This window comes from Sminthopsis crassicaudata, chromosome 6 (assembly GCF_048593235.1).
Source record: "Sminthopsis crassicaudata isolate SCR6 chromosome 6, ASM4859323v1, whole genome shotgun sequence".
Classification (NCBI taxonomy): domain Eukaryota; kingdom Metazoa; phylum Chordata; class Mammalia; order Dasyuromorphia; family Dasyuridae; genus Sminthopsis; species Sminthopsis crassicaudata.
The window spans coordinates 37,115,119-37,131,589 of record NC_133622.1 but is presented as its reverse complement, the minus strand read 5'-3'; the positions used below and the strand labels follow the sequence as shown (position 1 = coordinate 37,131,589).

Genomic DNA, 16,471 nt, shown 5'->3' with positions numbered 1-16,471 from the left:
GGGGACCGCCGGGGAGTGGGGGGGCGGGGGCGAGGATCCTAGGTCAGTGGCTTAAGGCTTCGGGGAGAGGGCTGCGGCCTCCTGCCTGGACCACTTTTCCAAACGGGAGAGGCTATCGTGGGGGAAGCCCCGGGAAGCTGCGGAGCGTTCGCACGCCTTTTGCTCCGCCCGGAGCCCAGAGGGCTTGGCTGTGGGAAGGTAGCTTGTTTCTGTTTTTTAGTTTTGAAACGTTTCACATCGGCCATTATTTATTGGCTTTGCTATTTGGAGCCCCCACACTCCTTTACTCTGAAGATTAGGGGCTGCTGCTGGTTTTAGACCGAATACCCGTTCGTTTTGTTTTGGGTTTACCCGCAGCCCAAAGGGTTGGCGAACGATTTAATTATCGAGTCAGTTGTAATCTCTTAGCATCTACACTAGGAAGTGACCGTACAAAGCACGGAGTTAAATGAGCTTAGTTTGCAATCATCTTTGTTTTTCCTCTGCATATGTTGATTAGACAATTTTAAGAGGGGAAAATACCAGTTTTCATACTAAAATTCCCTAATACCTGACTTACTTCCCCCCTTTTTCTCTCTCTTTTTCTCCCTCTCTACCTCCCCCCTTTTTCCGTTCCTCTCCCTTCCCCCCTTTTTTCTCTCTTCCTCCCTCCCTCCCTTCCTTCCTTGCTTGCTTGCTTCCTTCCTCCCTCCCTCCCTTCTTTCTTTCCTTCCTTCCTTCCTTCTTTCCTTCCTTCCTTCCTTCTTACCTCCCCTTTTCCCTCCCTCCCTCCCTCCATTTCTCCCTCCCCCTTCCTTTCTCCCAGTTCCCTTCCTTCCTTCCTTCCTTCCTTCCTTCCTTCCTTCCTTCCTTCCTTCCTTCCTTCCTTCCTTCCTTCCTTCCTTCCTTCCTTCCTTCCTTCCTTCCTTCCTTCCTTCCTTCCTTCCTTCCTTCCTTCCTTCCTTCCTTCCTTCCTTCCTTCTTTCCTTCCTTCCTTCCTTCCTACCTCCCCTTTTCCCTCCCTCCCTCCCTCCATTTCTCCCTCCCCCTTCCTTTCTCCCAGTTCCCTTTCTTCCTCCCTCTCTCCCTTCCTTCCTTCCTTTTTTTCCTTCTTTTCCTCTCTCCCTCTTTCACTCCCTTTTCTCCCTCCCTCCCTTCCTTCTTTCCTCCCTCCCTCCCTTCCTTCTTTCCTATCATTATTTAACAAATGAAATATGACACGGCCAACACATGAGTAAGGGAGCAGTCTGATATTTGAACCCACATCCCACTGATTCCAAGTTTAGCGCTTTTCCCACGATCTCCCTACTTTTTATGACTTAAAATTCTTCAAAATAAACAATTCTTCATCTAAAGTTGAAAACATCCTAAATTCATAACCACAGTACATGTGAAATGGATAGTTGATAAAATAACGACTTTACCAGGTAGGGTATTTTCATTAATTGTATTTTTTTTTTTTTAAATAAGAGAACTAGCATGGTTGTGAAGGATCTAGGTTTGGCACTTAAGAATTAAATTAAATGAACTTATCTTGCAACTCTTTTTACTTTGCATAGGGAGTGCTATTAAATTCATTAGGTAATAGCTTCATAAATCTTGCTTTTCTTGTTCTCAGGCTAATGGGAGAAGAGTTAAAAGCAATGTCAAATTAAATCTCTAAAACACATATTTGTCCTGCATTCAGGTTTATAGTCAATTTTTCACAAGTAGAAGAGATAAGCAAGGCAGAAAAAAATGTAGAAAGTAAACTGGAAAATAGTTTGAAAAATGTTTTGTGCCAGTAGTTAAAATCAGTTTTTAAGATTGAGCTACTTCTTTTTTAGTATTTGTTCTTATTTTGGACTTTTTGAAAATAAATAGTAAATATTTGGGAATATAAAAGTATGATTTTAGCACTAACTCTTAACCCAAAAAACACTTCCTCCTTTGTAAGAAAATGAGTAAATGAATTATTGAGGCACTCTTTGACCCACTTCTGACAAAATTCTCCAAGAAAGTCAGTGACAGAAAGAAAAGTTCTATTTGTGCCAAAATTGTTACAGATCACTATTTGTGGTAGAAAAAATGAAAACAAACTGTGTGCCCCTCTATGTTGGGTGACTGAATAAATTGCAATACATGAATGTAACAGAAGAAATGACAAGTATGAAGAATTTTGGGAAACATGGGACAGCATATGAATTATGCAGAAAGAAGCAAAACCAAGAGAAAAAAATGCACCATGGCTATAATAATATAAATGAAAACATTAAAATGCAGCTTGGCTCATGTTAATTTCAATGAAAAATCAGGGTTGAAAAGAACAAAGGATGAAATATTCCTCCTCCTTGCTTAGAATTGAGAAATGAAGCTGCTGAATGCTGTTTAAATGAGTGATGTCAAACTCAGACGGAAAGGAAGGGCCCACTAAACTTTACAAAAGATCCTTTCGGGCTCCCATATTGACTTAGATTGAATATTTACTACATGTTCATATTATCTTTGCTTTATTGCAATTTTCTTTCTTTTGTTAAATATTTCCTAAGTACATTTAAATCTGATTTCTGCAGCATTTGGCACCATGTTGTTGACCACTTGAGGTCTGAAGACATTGTGTTTGGCATTTCTCATTTACATTATTATATATGGTTGCTTTGCCTAGAGATTTTGCTTACTTTTCCAGTGTGCATTGTAAGGGATATGTTGGGAAATGACTATGATTTTTTTTTTAAAAATCAATATTTAAATGCATATGTGCACCTGTGCATGTATATAAAACTACACATAGGTAGACCCAATACAATACATGAATGTACACACGTACACACACATATAAAACACTGCACATATATGGACACTATATAATACACATATGCATGTGTATATGCATACATATATACACACATATTTTTATGTTGCCTTGTGTATAGATACACATGCACATATTGTGCACATATATTGTACATATATGTATGTGCACACACATACATATATAGTCTGTATACACAAGATTATGTGTAACACACATGTATGTGTGTGATATATTTGTATATATGTGCTCGTGCAAACACATGTGCATACACATACTTCACAGTCAACCTCAGAGTCCCAGGATCTTTCCTCCATGCAAAGACTTAGAGATAAGAATCCTGAATGCAAGATAAGGCTTTATTTCAATCTGGAGATCTAAAAGTGAATTCATTGTCTTATGATTGCGATCTGATTTGGGAACTAGAGAGAATCTGTCTCATTTTTTCCAATCATGCTTAGAATTTCTAGAATTTGATATGGTAATATGTTTTGTGTGATTGAATGTGTATAACACATGTCAAATTGCTTACCGTCCCAGGGAGGAGGGAAATGAGGGAAGGAGAGAGAAAATTCGGAACACCCCGCCCCAATTTAAAATGAATGTTTAAAATTGTCTTTATATATAAATGGGAAGAAATAAAATATTATTAAAAAAAAGAATTTCTATGGTTTGATGCTAGTTTACCAATAGAAATAAGTGTACTATAGCTTTTAAAACTTCTTATCTTGAGAAAAAAGTCACAAACTAAAGATGAAATCGTACTTTCAAAATATAAACAAATGATATTAAATAAGGACAATATGATGTATTCAGATTCTGTACTCCCTCCCCCACATCCATTTAATTTCCTAATTAAGCAAAAAGTAATTAAGTAAAAAAAAAATTGCTTTTTGTTGCATCTATCATGGATTTACATTAAGAGACTCTTGGAAGGAGCATCCCATTACCTGCTGTCTGAGTATACTTTTCATTTTTACAAGCATCTTAACAGCCTTGTAGCCTCTGCTTCCTGTGGGCTGAATCCTGAAATTAAAAAAAACAAAAACAACACATTAAAGAAAAAGAAAAGGAAGATGACTGGTTTAGCCAAAGATCTCAGAGATTTAGAAAAAGAAATTTCAAATATTTAATGATTTGGTACTCAAAGGAACCTTACTCCCTCAACTAAATATAGTCATTAAGTTGCAGGTACAATATAGTCAATGTCATGCTAATAAGAATTTATAAGTAGTTTTAATAGGATTGTGGAAGATTACAGGGTGCTGACAAAGCAAGACATAGACACAGATTAAAACTGGCCTACTAAACAGATAATCCAGTATTGCTATATTTTTTTTCTGTCAGTCAAGGTTACTTATCCCCATATAATACTGGGCAAAAAAACCCAGATATTATCAGCATATAACACTGGGAAAAGAAAACCACATATTATTGGGTCAAATGAAAATTTAAGAATCTAATTAATGTTCCTTCAAAGGAAAATATGCTATTGTATACATTTTCTATGAAAGCATAAACTGAAGTTTTCTCAAAAGAATATAGTATAATAATTTATCAACCAATATTTTGAATTAGCATTCTATAACCTAGTGACTACTTATCATTTAACAGTTACCAAGTATTATGCAGACATGTAGCTTTTTTCAGATTTACATTCTGAGAACATGAAAGAATTATTTTACTTGGCCATGTGCTTTCAACTATCCTGACAATATAAGTGTATTGACTATGTATATGTGTATATATAACAATCAAATGCAGACAATGAAGATTCAACAAAGAAAGTCTTTCAAAATTGGTTTTCAGCATCTTTCTACTTCTGAAGGGATCCATGAGGGTCAAAGATTGCTAAGAATCATACAGTTTTTAGACCATCGATAAACTTTAATTTGATGTACCATTCTAATAGTAAGTACTCAAAAAAGGACATCCTCAAACACTGCCCACCAAGTATCTGTAATTGCTAGAGGAGTTGGATTTTTCAATCCTGTAAAGGAATACAAAAGGAAGAAGAACATTTAATAGACAACTCACATACCTGCCTTAGAGAACCAATAAAATGAACTGGGAAGGTGAGTTTTTATCATATTTACCCAAGGTATAAGAATAATGGGGCAGAATAATGGAATAGGACAATGGGGTACCGGGTCAGGACAATAAAAGGGAACTGGGGCACAACATAAGGATGAAATCGTAAAAAAAGTTTTATGAACAACTTGATAAGATCATTCAAACCAAATCAAAATACACTCTGATAACTGATAACTTCAATGAAAAATAAAGGTAAGGATAGGGAGACCTATGGGAAGGGGATATGGTGCTGAGAAAGAAATGAATAAGACAAAGACTTTAGATACAGAAAGGTTACTCTTTTATATCATGAATGTTTCCTTTGAAAAAGAATTTGTGGCTACTAGAGAAAGTGAGCATTAAAAAATGTAGCAAAGAATGAAATTGGCTACAGCTAGTCAAAAGATTTTTATTAATGTGGCAATTACCCCTTGGTGTAGTCAGATCATTGGCTTTTCAGAGGCAAGTTTACAAGTTATAAGAAATGATAGTAAAGAGAAAAAAAAAAAAGTGGTGTAAAATTTAAAATGGGGAATGGACAAAAAAAAAAAAATTACTGACGCCAATTTTAAATTCAAACAGAATTTAAATGCAAACTAATTTCCTTGACAAGAGAATAAAAGATCCCATAAAGTACTTTCATTAGCAAGCATTTAACTTGTCCAAAAGGAGAAAGATGGCTGCCAAAGGCTTCACTAGATTACAATATAAAGTTACAAGTAAAATCTTAAGAAAGATGGTACAGTTATGATCATATCATTTCATAAAATGGAATAGTTAAGGGTAAAATAAGTTTAAATAAAGCTTGAAAAGATATTTAACCAAGCAAAGTTATACCTACAGCTTTTGGGGATGAAAATAAAAGAGCATTACAAATAGAAGAAAAAATGGAAAAAGATTTGCAAAAAACATTTCAATGAACTTTTTTTCATTAAGGATACTGGAACCATCCCTTATGGAACCTAACATCACAACCCTGAGGTGCTTACAGAAGAAGTAGAAATAGCTCTAAGGAGAATAATGATGGGAAAAACACAATTGGATTAAGTGTATATAAAAGTACAATTATCAAGGCATGGAGGGACAGATAAACAAGATATCCAAAGGAGGGGAAGATTTTTTTTTTTAAGTGTGGAAAACTTTGAGGATTCCATTGTGCTTATTGTTTGTTGATTATTAAAAAGTACTCAGGAAAACAAAATATCTCTTTCAGGCTTTTTGCTGTTGCTGACAACAAAATATCTCTCTGATCATGTATCAAAATCATTCAGAATTCCTAGGAAGATTTAACAGCAGAAATAATCCTCTCCACCCTCTAAGAATAAACATCCAGTGAGGCATAAAACAAGAAGATGTATATTTATCAAAAATATTCACCTCTGTGATGAAGGAGATACAGCATAGAGCTCAGAAGGAAGGCAAGGCTCTTCAGCAACTCCTGTTTGTAAGAGATATCAAATTTAAAGGCATTGCCAACTCTTCTGAAAGAAATCTGTAATTACTTAAAGGAATTTGGCCTGTCCATTCACATAGGAAAAACCAAATGGATGAAGAAAGCCTATTGCTCGGATCTCAATATGCACCTGAGTGGATACCTTATAGTCTTAACTGTATGAAGTTCTGAGATAGACAGTAGAGATGGGCAGTGAAGTGTACCCAGGGTTTAAAGGAGACAAATACTGGCTGGGTTACTTTTGGGAAACTGCAAAATATTTATATTGTCCACAAGCTTCCCACAAATAGCAAAATCAATTTTTAATATATGAACATTTTCCCATTATTGCTATTTGATGGTGAGTTCTGGAATGCCATTATACAGAGAGCAATAGAGAAATGTCTGATGGGAATAAGCAGGTACGTACCAAAGACAATATCTGAAGACATGTAGGAATAAAGGATGTCATCAAGGACTTATATGACAAAAAGAAGATGGACTGCTCATGTGGTAAGAGTGAAGAAAGAAATGTTAAGTGGATGACCAACATACTCAGCTGGTAGCCTAAAACTGTCGGAAAAAACCAAACAAACAAACAACAAACCATGAGAATCTTCAGCATGTTTGGCAGGCCTTCCAATGATAAACTTTCAGAAGGACATGGATGATACTCCCATAAGGATGGGCAGGTGTGGTTCTGCTATCAACATCATCACAGAGAGAATTTGGCATATGCATGACTCATTATAACAGAATGGTTGTATAATCCACAGGTTGATTCAATTTGCCAACTATGAGATGAACAGCATCTAGAGTTGGAATTGATCATTGAAAAGGCTAACATCTGTTTATTTTGTGAGCTGCTTTTTAAAAAAAGGATTAGGTGAATCTAAACATGTTTGTAGAAAAAAATGTGAAAGCTCCAGTGGGGGAGAAATAAATGATATTAAATATATATATGTATATATATATATATATATACATATATATTTAAATAAATTTTATAATTATAAAAATTCTTTGACAATAGATATGCATGAGTAATTTTTTTTATAACATTATCCCTTGTATTCATTTTCCCAAATTTTCCCCTCCCTCCCTCTATTCCCTCTCCTAGATGACAGGCAATCCCATACATATTAAATGAGTTACAGTATAACCTAGATACAATATATGTGTGTAAATACCATTTTCTTGTTGCACGTTAAGTATTAGATTCCGAAGGTATAAGTAACCTGGGTAGAAAGACAGTAGTGTAACAGTTTACATTCACTTCCCAGTGTTCCTTCTCTGGGTGTAGTTGTTTCTGTCCATCATTGATCAATTGGAAGTGAGCTGGATCTTCTTTATGTTGAAGATATCCACTTCCATCAGAATACATCCTCATACAGTATTGTTGTTGAAGTGTACAGCGATCTTCTGGTTCTGCTCATTTCACAGCATCAGTTGATGTAAGTCTCTCCAAGCCTCTCTGTATTCCTCCTGCTGGTCATTTCTTACAAAGCAATAATATTCCATAACATTCATATACCATAATTTACCCAACCATTCTCCAATTGATGGACATCCATTCATTTTCCAGTTTCTAGCCACTACAAAAAAGGGCTGCCACAAACACTTTGGCACATACAAGTCCCTTTCTCATTTTTTGTATTTCTTTGGGATATAAGCCCAGTAGTAGAACTGCTGGATCAAAGTTTGATAACTTTTTGGGCATAGTTCCAAATTGCTCTCCAGAATGGCTGGATTCTTTCACAACTCCACCAGCAATGCATCAGTGTCCCAGTTTTCCCACATCCCCTCCAACATTCATCATTATTTGTTCCTGTCATCTTAGCCAATCTGACAGGTGTGTAGTGGTATCTCAGAGTTGTCTTAATTTGCATTTCTCTGATCAGTAGTGATTTGGAACACTCTTTCATATGAGTGGATATAGTTTCAATTTCATCATCTGAAAATTGTCTGTTCATATCCTTTGACCATTTATCAATTGGAGAATGGTTTTATTTCTTATTAATTAGGGTCAGTTCTCTATATATTTTGGAAATGAGGCCTTTATCAGAACCTTTAACTGTAAAAATATTTTCCCAATTTGTTACTTCCCTTCTAATCTTGTTTGCATTAGTATTGTTTGTACAGAAACTTTTAAATTTGATGTAATCAAAATCAATAATGTCTCTAGTTCTCCTTTGGTCATAAATTCCTTCCTCCTCCACAGGTCTGAGAGGAGACTATCCTCTGTTCCTCTAATCTATTTATGATCTCTATGAATGATATATTATAAAGGAAGGATGACAATAGGAACCATTGCTTAGAAAAAGCAGGAGGGCATAGCATCAAGGGTAAAGTAGAGAAATCAGTTTTGGTGAAGAGTAGGGATACAAGTAGGTCCTGATTAATGCAGACAAAGAATTCCCTGAAGTGGTCACATGAGCGTGTTTGAATTCTCACTGCTCAAAGTTATAATTATGTAAACTATGGTCATTGGTTCCACCTAATGGAAATATGTAATGTGAATTTGAATAATGCAATCATTTTAGGGAACTCATTATTTTCACTTTTTTTTTTTCCCGAATTTGAATCAATCTGGATCTAGCTATATTTTTCTTTATGTAACTAGAAAGAAAATGAACAAAGTTAGTGATGATGCTAAGAAATTATGTAAATAGAGGGAGCTAAAAAGTATTAATGTCAAATGTCTTCAATCTCAGCAAAATGGGAGGCTAATTTATCTTCTGTAAATATGTGTGCATGCATGTGTGAGCACGTGTGTAAAGCTCTTTGGGACAATTGCTATGGAGAATACCATGGATGTTAAATGATAAAGATAAAAATAGATGACTTGGATGGTAATGTGGTTGCACAGTTGCACAGTCCTAGCTGGGAGGAACAGTTAAGCTTTTGCCAAATATATTCTAGACCAGACAATATCTCTATATTACAAAGTTATTATCAAGTTTGTTGTGAGAATCATATTAGACAATACACACATAGCACAATATAAGCCTTAAGCACTTTATTAATTACCTTTATTAAACATTTACTATGTGCAAAGGTACATAGTGAAAGCATTTGGTATACTTGACAAGAATCAGTGGTACTTCTTTTCAAAGAATATTAAAAATTCAGACAGCTAGACACATTTTCTTGAAAGCTTTAGAATACAGCTAAATGCTTAAGAGTATGACTTCACATTTACATAGCATTTTAGTTTATAAGATATTTCCCACTTATCCCATTTGATGCCCCCAAACATATATATAGGAGGGCAGGTATTTATTATCCCTGTTCTATAGGTGGGCTAACAAGTTTAGAAAGATTGATTCATTTGTTGAAGATTGTGTAGTCAATTAAGTGACCGAGGAAGTCAAAGATCTGACTTCAAATTCTGCTATTGTATATTGTGTCAAATGATACAATAATTCCTTAAAGCAAAACTTAAAGACCTGCAGCCTCTGTCTCATGAATAATTAAAAACTGCCTTAAATGGAGCAATATACCACTGTCATTAGCATCTAGTGACTTGGAGAGCAGATACATATGAACCCCCAAAACCAAAAAGAATAAAAAAAGAAAAGAATACGTAGCAAGTCATTGTGTTGACAGACCTGGCCTTTATGGTTTTTCCCATTTGAAAGAGTAAGCATTTATGAGATTTGTTGACGATTCAGTCCATTCTTCCATGGAAAGACATCATGTCAATTGCTTCTCACATAGCAAATCCCATGGCATGTGTCTGGAAATTATTCACCTTATAATTTATTTCTTTATTTAAGGCTCATTGAAGAAGGATTCTCATAATTTAAAAATACCATGTAGGGAACTACTTTTGGAACTGCTTTTTAATCAGATGCAAGCTCATAACACTTAAAAAGTGAATCATTAAGCCATATTTTTTTCTCTAAAAATGGTATTCAAATCCTTTTCCTTATTATATGCCTTTGTCTCAGGAAAGAGCTTTATAGGAACATTTTTTTTTTGAGAGGAAAAAGTGTTTGCATCTATAATTTAATTATGTTTTTTGTAGTCCCGGGATCTAGAAGCAATCCTAACACATAGTAAGTAAATGCTAAAATGCTTATTCAATTGAATTCATGTAGAAACTTCCTTCATCAGTATAGAAGGGTAATTTTTCCATGTCTTATAATTGTAGACTTTCCTAAGTTACCTGGATTGGGCACAAGTCCATGTCAGAGGTAATAACTGGAACCAAATCTTCCTTACTTGTAAGGGTGACACTCTAGCCATCATTATTTTATTTATTATTATTATTATTTTTTGCTGAGGCAAATGGGGTTAAGTGACTTGCCCAGGGTCACACAGCCAGGAAGTGTTAAGTGTCTGAGACCAGATTTGAACTCAGGTCCTCCTGACTTGCCACCATTTTTAGAGAAAAAAAAATGGTTCAATGATTCCTCTTTTAAGTGTTATGAGCTTACATTCAATGAAAAGAAGTTCCAAAAAAATTGTTCCTTAACTAGTGCTTTTAAATTACGAGAATCCTTCTTCAATGAGCTTTAAATCAAGAAATAAATTATAAGGTATATCATGTCATCTTTTCAGATACATGCCATGGGATTTGCTATTTGAGAAAGATATAGAAAACAATGGAAGAATGGATTGAATTGTCAATAGATTGCCTCTCAGATATATAAGATATTTCTTAGTAATTTAACCGATAAACACTTATTAAGCACCTATTATGCACCAGGAACCCCACAAAGATTGCTGGTGACTTCTGTGCTCCTGCCTGCTTGCTGTACTGTGAAAATAGGCCTTATAGCTCTGTTTCTCAAACTCAATTTGTTTCTATACCCGTTGACACCCATTTTTCAGTTGCTGAGTCCCATCTGGCTCTTCATAATTCCATATGGAGTTTTCTTGGCAAAGATACTGGAGTGGTTTGCTATTTCCTTCTGTAAAGCGTTAAGGCAGACATGGGTAAACTGACTTGCCTAGTGTCACACAGCTAAATAAATATCCAAAGCTGGATTTGAATTCCTGACTCTGGGCCCAGTGCTCTATCCACTAATAGACCTATCCGTCTTTCTACAAACATAGCCTCATGCTAAAAATAAATCCCTAACAATCTCAATTATATGATTCTTTTTGCTATTGGAAATTCCTTAAAAACTCTAGAAAATGAGTCAATAGAGTTCTTAGGGATTTTAATGCACTGTTAATGTTTCTGGAGGTATTGCCAGATTTTTTATCTTATCTGACCATTTCCACCTATGTTATCTTTATAGGCAGTACATGTGACTCTTCGTATTTATATTACTGAGACAATGGAACAAAGTTCACATCTCATAACAAAAAGAAGAAGAAACATTCATGAGATCTCTTGACAGTTCAATCCATTCTTAGATGAAAAGGAAATCTGTCCATTGTTTCTCAAATAGCAAATCCCATGGCATGTGAGTGAAAAGATGACATTATGTACCTTATAATTTATTTCATGATTCAAGGCTCCTTGAAGAAGGATTCTCATAATTTAAAAATACTAGTGATTAATAAAATTTTTTTTAAAAAAAAGTTTAGGCTAAGCTACCAAGAAAAAAAAAAAAGAAAATTATGGATGATTTTTCTAGATATGATATCATATGGAGGTTTCAAAATTTGGCAATAAAATTCTTGTGTGTTTTCCACAATAAATAAACAAACAAACAAACAAATAAATAAATAAATAAAAATAAAGATACTAGTGAGGGGACAGTTTTTTGGGAACTGCTTTTTCATCGAATGTAAGCTCATAACATTTAAAAGAGCATTAAAACTGAATGTTAATCAAATGAAAATGCTTAAAGTAATATTAATGATACAGGGCTTGGTATGTACCAGATCCTGTGCTAAGTGCTTAGTTATTTTTCCATTTGATTCTCACAATAACCCTGTGAAGTAGATGCTATTATGATTCTCATCTTATAGATAAGGAAACTGAAGCAAAATTAAGTGAGTTATCCAGTCACACAGTAAGTATCTAAGGCTCGATTTGAAGTCACATCTTCCTGATTCCAGACCCAGCACTCTATCCCCTGCACTAATAATAATTGTCTGACTGGATCCGTTTTCACCTCTGGATTTTAGTTTCCTCAATGTAAAATATAGAGATTGAAGTATGTGATTTCTAAGGTCCTTTCTAGGTCTTCAATTGGAGGCCATGATATGATATTAGTTAAATATGCATATATTTGCTATTTGCTGCTAATTGTAATTCCTTAGTCCTTCCTTGATGATTCAAAAGTAGTAATGCATTTTACCAACTGAAAATTGCTTTTTTTTAAGGGTAAGATCACAAAAAGCATTATTTTCAAGAGATGGCTTGGGTTTAAGTTCTAGGTAATGCTTTTCAGAAGGACCCCCAAGAATCACTAATCCTGAATATATCTTACTACTGTGGTTCCTAAACCCTAAAGAGATTGCTTTGGAGATTACGCTTAAATTTAATTTAATGAGCAACTACTACGTACTAAGTACTATTGCTAGAAATCCAAACTTATTTCATAAAGTTATGTCAATATAATGCACTTCAGAATTGAATAGAAATGGTTATCACTAGCGAAAGCTTAGAGATGACATTCAGAATCATGTGCATTGCATATGGTCTTGAAGCATCAGTTTAAGGAAATGAATGAGAAAGATTGCTCTGGGTATTCTTGATTCTAATATTTTAAAAGATGTATTTTTCTAAATAAAGGTCCTGTTCTCTGGGTAACTCTCATACATATGCATTGTGTGTTCCTAAGTACCAGCTCAGGTGAAGGAAGGATAAGGGTGATTTGGTTGCCAGTTATTTTCATCCATTTCTAAATCCTCAAATGCTGGCTCATGAAAATCCTTCCCCGGCAAATACACGGAACCAGTCCTTATCTTTGGAATTCTACAAGGACTTTTTTTTTTGGGGGGGGGTAGATGCTTGGTGGAGGGGGAGGGCAAGTGGGAAATGTGAATTTATTCTTAAAGAACTAGGTGCCTGAAACTTTTGACTATGTCTGGATTTCCAGAATATGTCTGCTTGTTTGACGTGGATATGCTGCTGACTTAAAAGATTCTGAGAATTATCGGGGAGGAACACAATTATAGAAGCAACAACCAAAGGTAGGATACATAGTGGTAGAACACAGAAATGAATATGCGTGCACTGGGTTCTTCTGCTACACACAGATGTGTTGAGACATTCTTTTGCTCATTTAAATTTTACTTTCCACCCCCATCTCCCCAGTATATTTTCCGTAAGTAACCGGCTATCAGTGCTCTATCTTTACTGACTTCACCAAATATGTATTCCATTTGGTGAGTGTAGTCATTAGATTTAGCACAGATAGAGAGGGAATATTCTGCCAGAAACAGTTTTGGAGTATTGACCATTGTTGTGGAAAAAAATCCCTATTCAGGGTTAGAAGAATCTCATTCTAGTTTGGCTAAGTGCTCTAGGAAGTTCATATTTTGAAGCATGATTAAGTTCTAAGTGACAGAGATTCATAGGATCATCATTTTAGAGCTAAAAGTAACTGAAAAGATCATCTAGTCCAGGGCTTCTTAAACTTTTCCTACTCGCCAACTCTTTTTTGCCCAAGAAATTTTTACATGGCTCCAGATATAAAAGTACATAAAATAGGTATACAAATCAAATATCTACTGATAATAAACCATAACCTTATGACATTTGGTTACAACAGTCCTATATTGGGGTCATGAAGCTTTGACGTATTCCAACCCCCTTCATTTGAAAATGGGAAACTGAGGCCGCCAGACTAGTTAAGTGATGAGCTAGGTCACACGAGTAGCAAGTGACATAGCTAAGATTTGAACCTAGAGGCCTCATAAGTGTGACTTTCCTATGGAGGGTTTTCTTTCTCTTCTTCTTTTCCTCCTCCTTTTTCTCTTTCTTCTTCTCTATTTCAGTTATTTTTAAATATTTCATTTCCCTGCCTTAGAGAACTATCCCTCAAAACAAAGAATAAATAGAAATATAAACCTAAAAAACTTATCAAGTGAATCTGACAGTATATATAATTTTCCATATCCATAACTATAACAAGCTCCTTGTTAGAGTGTAAATTTCTTGAGAACAGCGATAGTCTTTTGCCTTTCTGTTTCCTTAATACTTATCACAGTGCCTAGCAGATAGTAGGCAGTTGATTAATGCTAAATGACTGGCTGACTGTAGACCCAGCAAAGAATGTAACCTAGAAATGGTAATGTTGTTTATTTTAGCACAGGGAAATAGTGTACACCTAAGCAATTTGACAAAGAAGGGAGGGGAATGCATTTTTTTCTTCTTCCGGGCCAAGAATGATAATTATAATTGTATAATGTTCAGGGTTTTTTTGTTCTTTGCAGTTACATTTTTATAGTCATTGTATTTATTGTTTTTCTGTTCTGCTGATTTTATTTTGTATCATGTCTTCTCATGCATTAGTGTATTGCTCATAGTCATGATTTATTATAATAGGTAGTAATATTCCTTTATATTCATGTGCTACAATTTGTTTATTGATTCCTCAATTGATATGCATCTTCATGATTTCCAGTTCTTTGCTGCTGTCAAAATGCTGTTGTAAATTTTTTGTTGTATATGGTACTCTTCCATCTTTGACGTCATTGGGTTTTATATCCATAAGTAGGATCTTTGCTTCAAAGAATATAGACAATTAGTCAGTTTGTTTTGTCTTGTTTTAGCCTTTGTTTTGCCTCAACAACCAACAACACACAAAAAAAAAAAAAAAAGAAAAAAAAGAAAAAAAAGAAAGAAAGAAAAGAAAAGAAAAAATGTATTGGATATGAAAGTCAGAAGTCTAAGGTTTGAATCTTAGTATTTCTCTTACTATCTGTGTCACCTTAGACAATTTTTAAAATAAAACATCTCCTTTAAACAGGGGCCAGACTCTCCCCTCTGTACACTCTGTTAATTACTTTCTAGAATAGTTAGACTAATTCACAGCTCAACCAATGTTATTGATTATACCTCCCAACATTGACAATTCCTATCTTTTGTCATCTTTGTCAATTTGCTGGGTATGAGGTGAAATCTCAGAAATTTGTATTTCTCTCTAATTTTTAGTGGTCTGAGCAGTCCTTTCATATGATAGTTTATTAATAGCTCTTCTTTTTTTAACTCTTTGTTCATATCTTTTGATCACCCATCCATTGGGGATTGGCTTATGGTCTTACATGCTTATGTTACTTTTACTATGTTCTGGTACATCAGGTCCTTCTTAAAAGTATTTGATACCCAGATTTTCCCTAAATTTATAGCTTCTTTTCTTGTCTTAGTTGTATTGATTTTGTGTACACAAAACTTTTCAATTTTCTCTGGTTGAAGTTAGCTCTTTTATATTTTTATATTTATTATTGTAAATTATTATTAACATTAGAAATATTATAAATCATAAAATATTTTAAACATTATACTGTTTATATTATATTTATATTTTTGTTTTATATTGTTTATGTGTAGTTAAAAATTCCCTTCCTGTCCTTTGACATAACATATTTGAGAAAGGTCTAAGCCCTTTCTCATAAGGTGACAAGTCATCCAACAAGTCAGGTTCCTGGTGTTCCATTTGACACATTTTCATAGTGTTGCAATGTCCCTTTTCTCATCTGTCATTAGAGTTGCAATTTTCCTGTGGACATATCTGGAGAAATATTGCCCAATCCCATTTTGCTGAAAATACTAGCCTGTTGAATGGTTATAGTTTTGGAATGGGGAGCATAAAAGGGGAGAAAAAACTTAAGTAACCTTATGATTGAATGAAAAATATATAGGGGGCAGCTAGGTGGTGCAGTGCATAGAGCACCAGCCCTGAATTCAGGAGGACCCGAGTTCAAATCTGGTCTCAGACACTTAACACTTTCTAGCTGTGTGACCCTGGGCAAGTCACTTAACCCCAATTGCCTCAACAACAAAAAAAAAAAGAAAGAAAAAAAAAAAAGAAAAATGTATTGGATATGAAAGTCAGAAGTCTAAGGTTTGAATCTTAGTTTTCTCTTTACTATCTGTGTCACCTTGGGACAATTTTTAAAATAAAACATCCCCTTTAAACAGGGGCCAGACTCTCCCCTCTGTACACACTAGACCTTGGGGAGAATGGGCTCAAATTTTAAGTACCATATTAGGGAAACATATTAGTAAATGCCAGTAGATAAGAAACCCCCAAACCTGAAATAGTTTTTGAAAGAATTTAATT

The 16,471-nt window shown here is 34.7% G+C and overlaps 1 protein-coding gene across 2 annotated transcripts in view; it reads left to right on the top strand.

Annotated features, from left to right (window-relative positions):
• The first annotated feature begins 23 nt into the window (after nucleotides 1–23).
• CNGA1 (cyclic nucleotide gated channel subunit alpha 1) overlaps nucleotides 24–16,471 on the top strand; it is a 62,647-nt gene continuing 46,199 nt past the window's right edge. Inside the window, exons 1-2 of one of the 2 annotated variants that reach the window (XM_074273662.1) lie at nucleotides 24–198; nucleotides 13,283–13,376. The gene's annotated coding sequence lies outside the window, so the exon portion shown is untranslated. Of the gene's footprint in view, nucleotides 199–1,199; nucleotides 1,407–13,282; nucleotides 13,377–16,471 lie in introns of those variants that run through there. The other variant, XM_074273663.1, reaches the window with a different exon arrangement.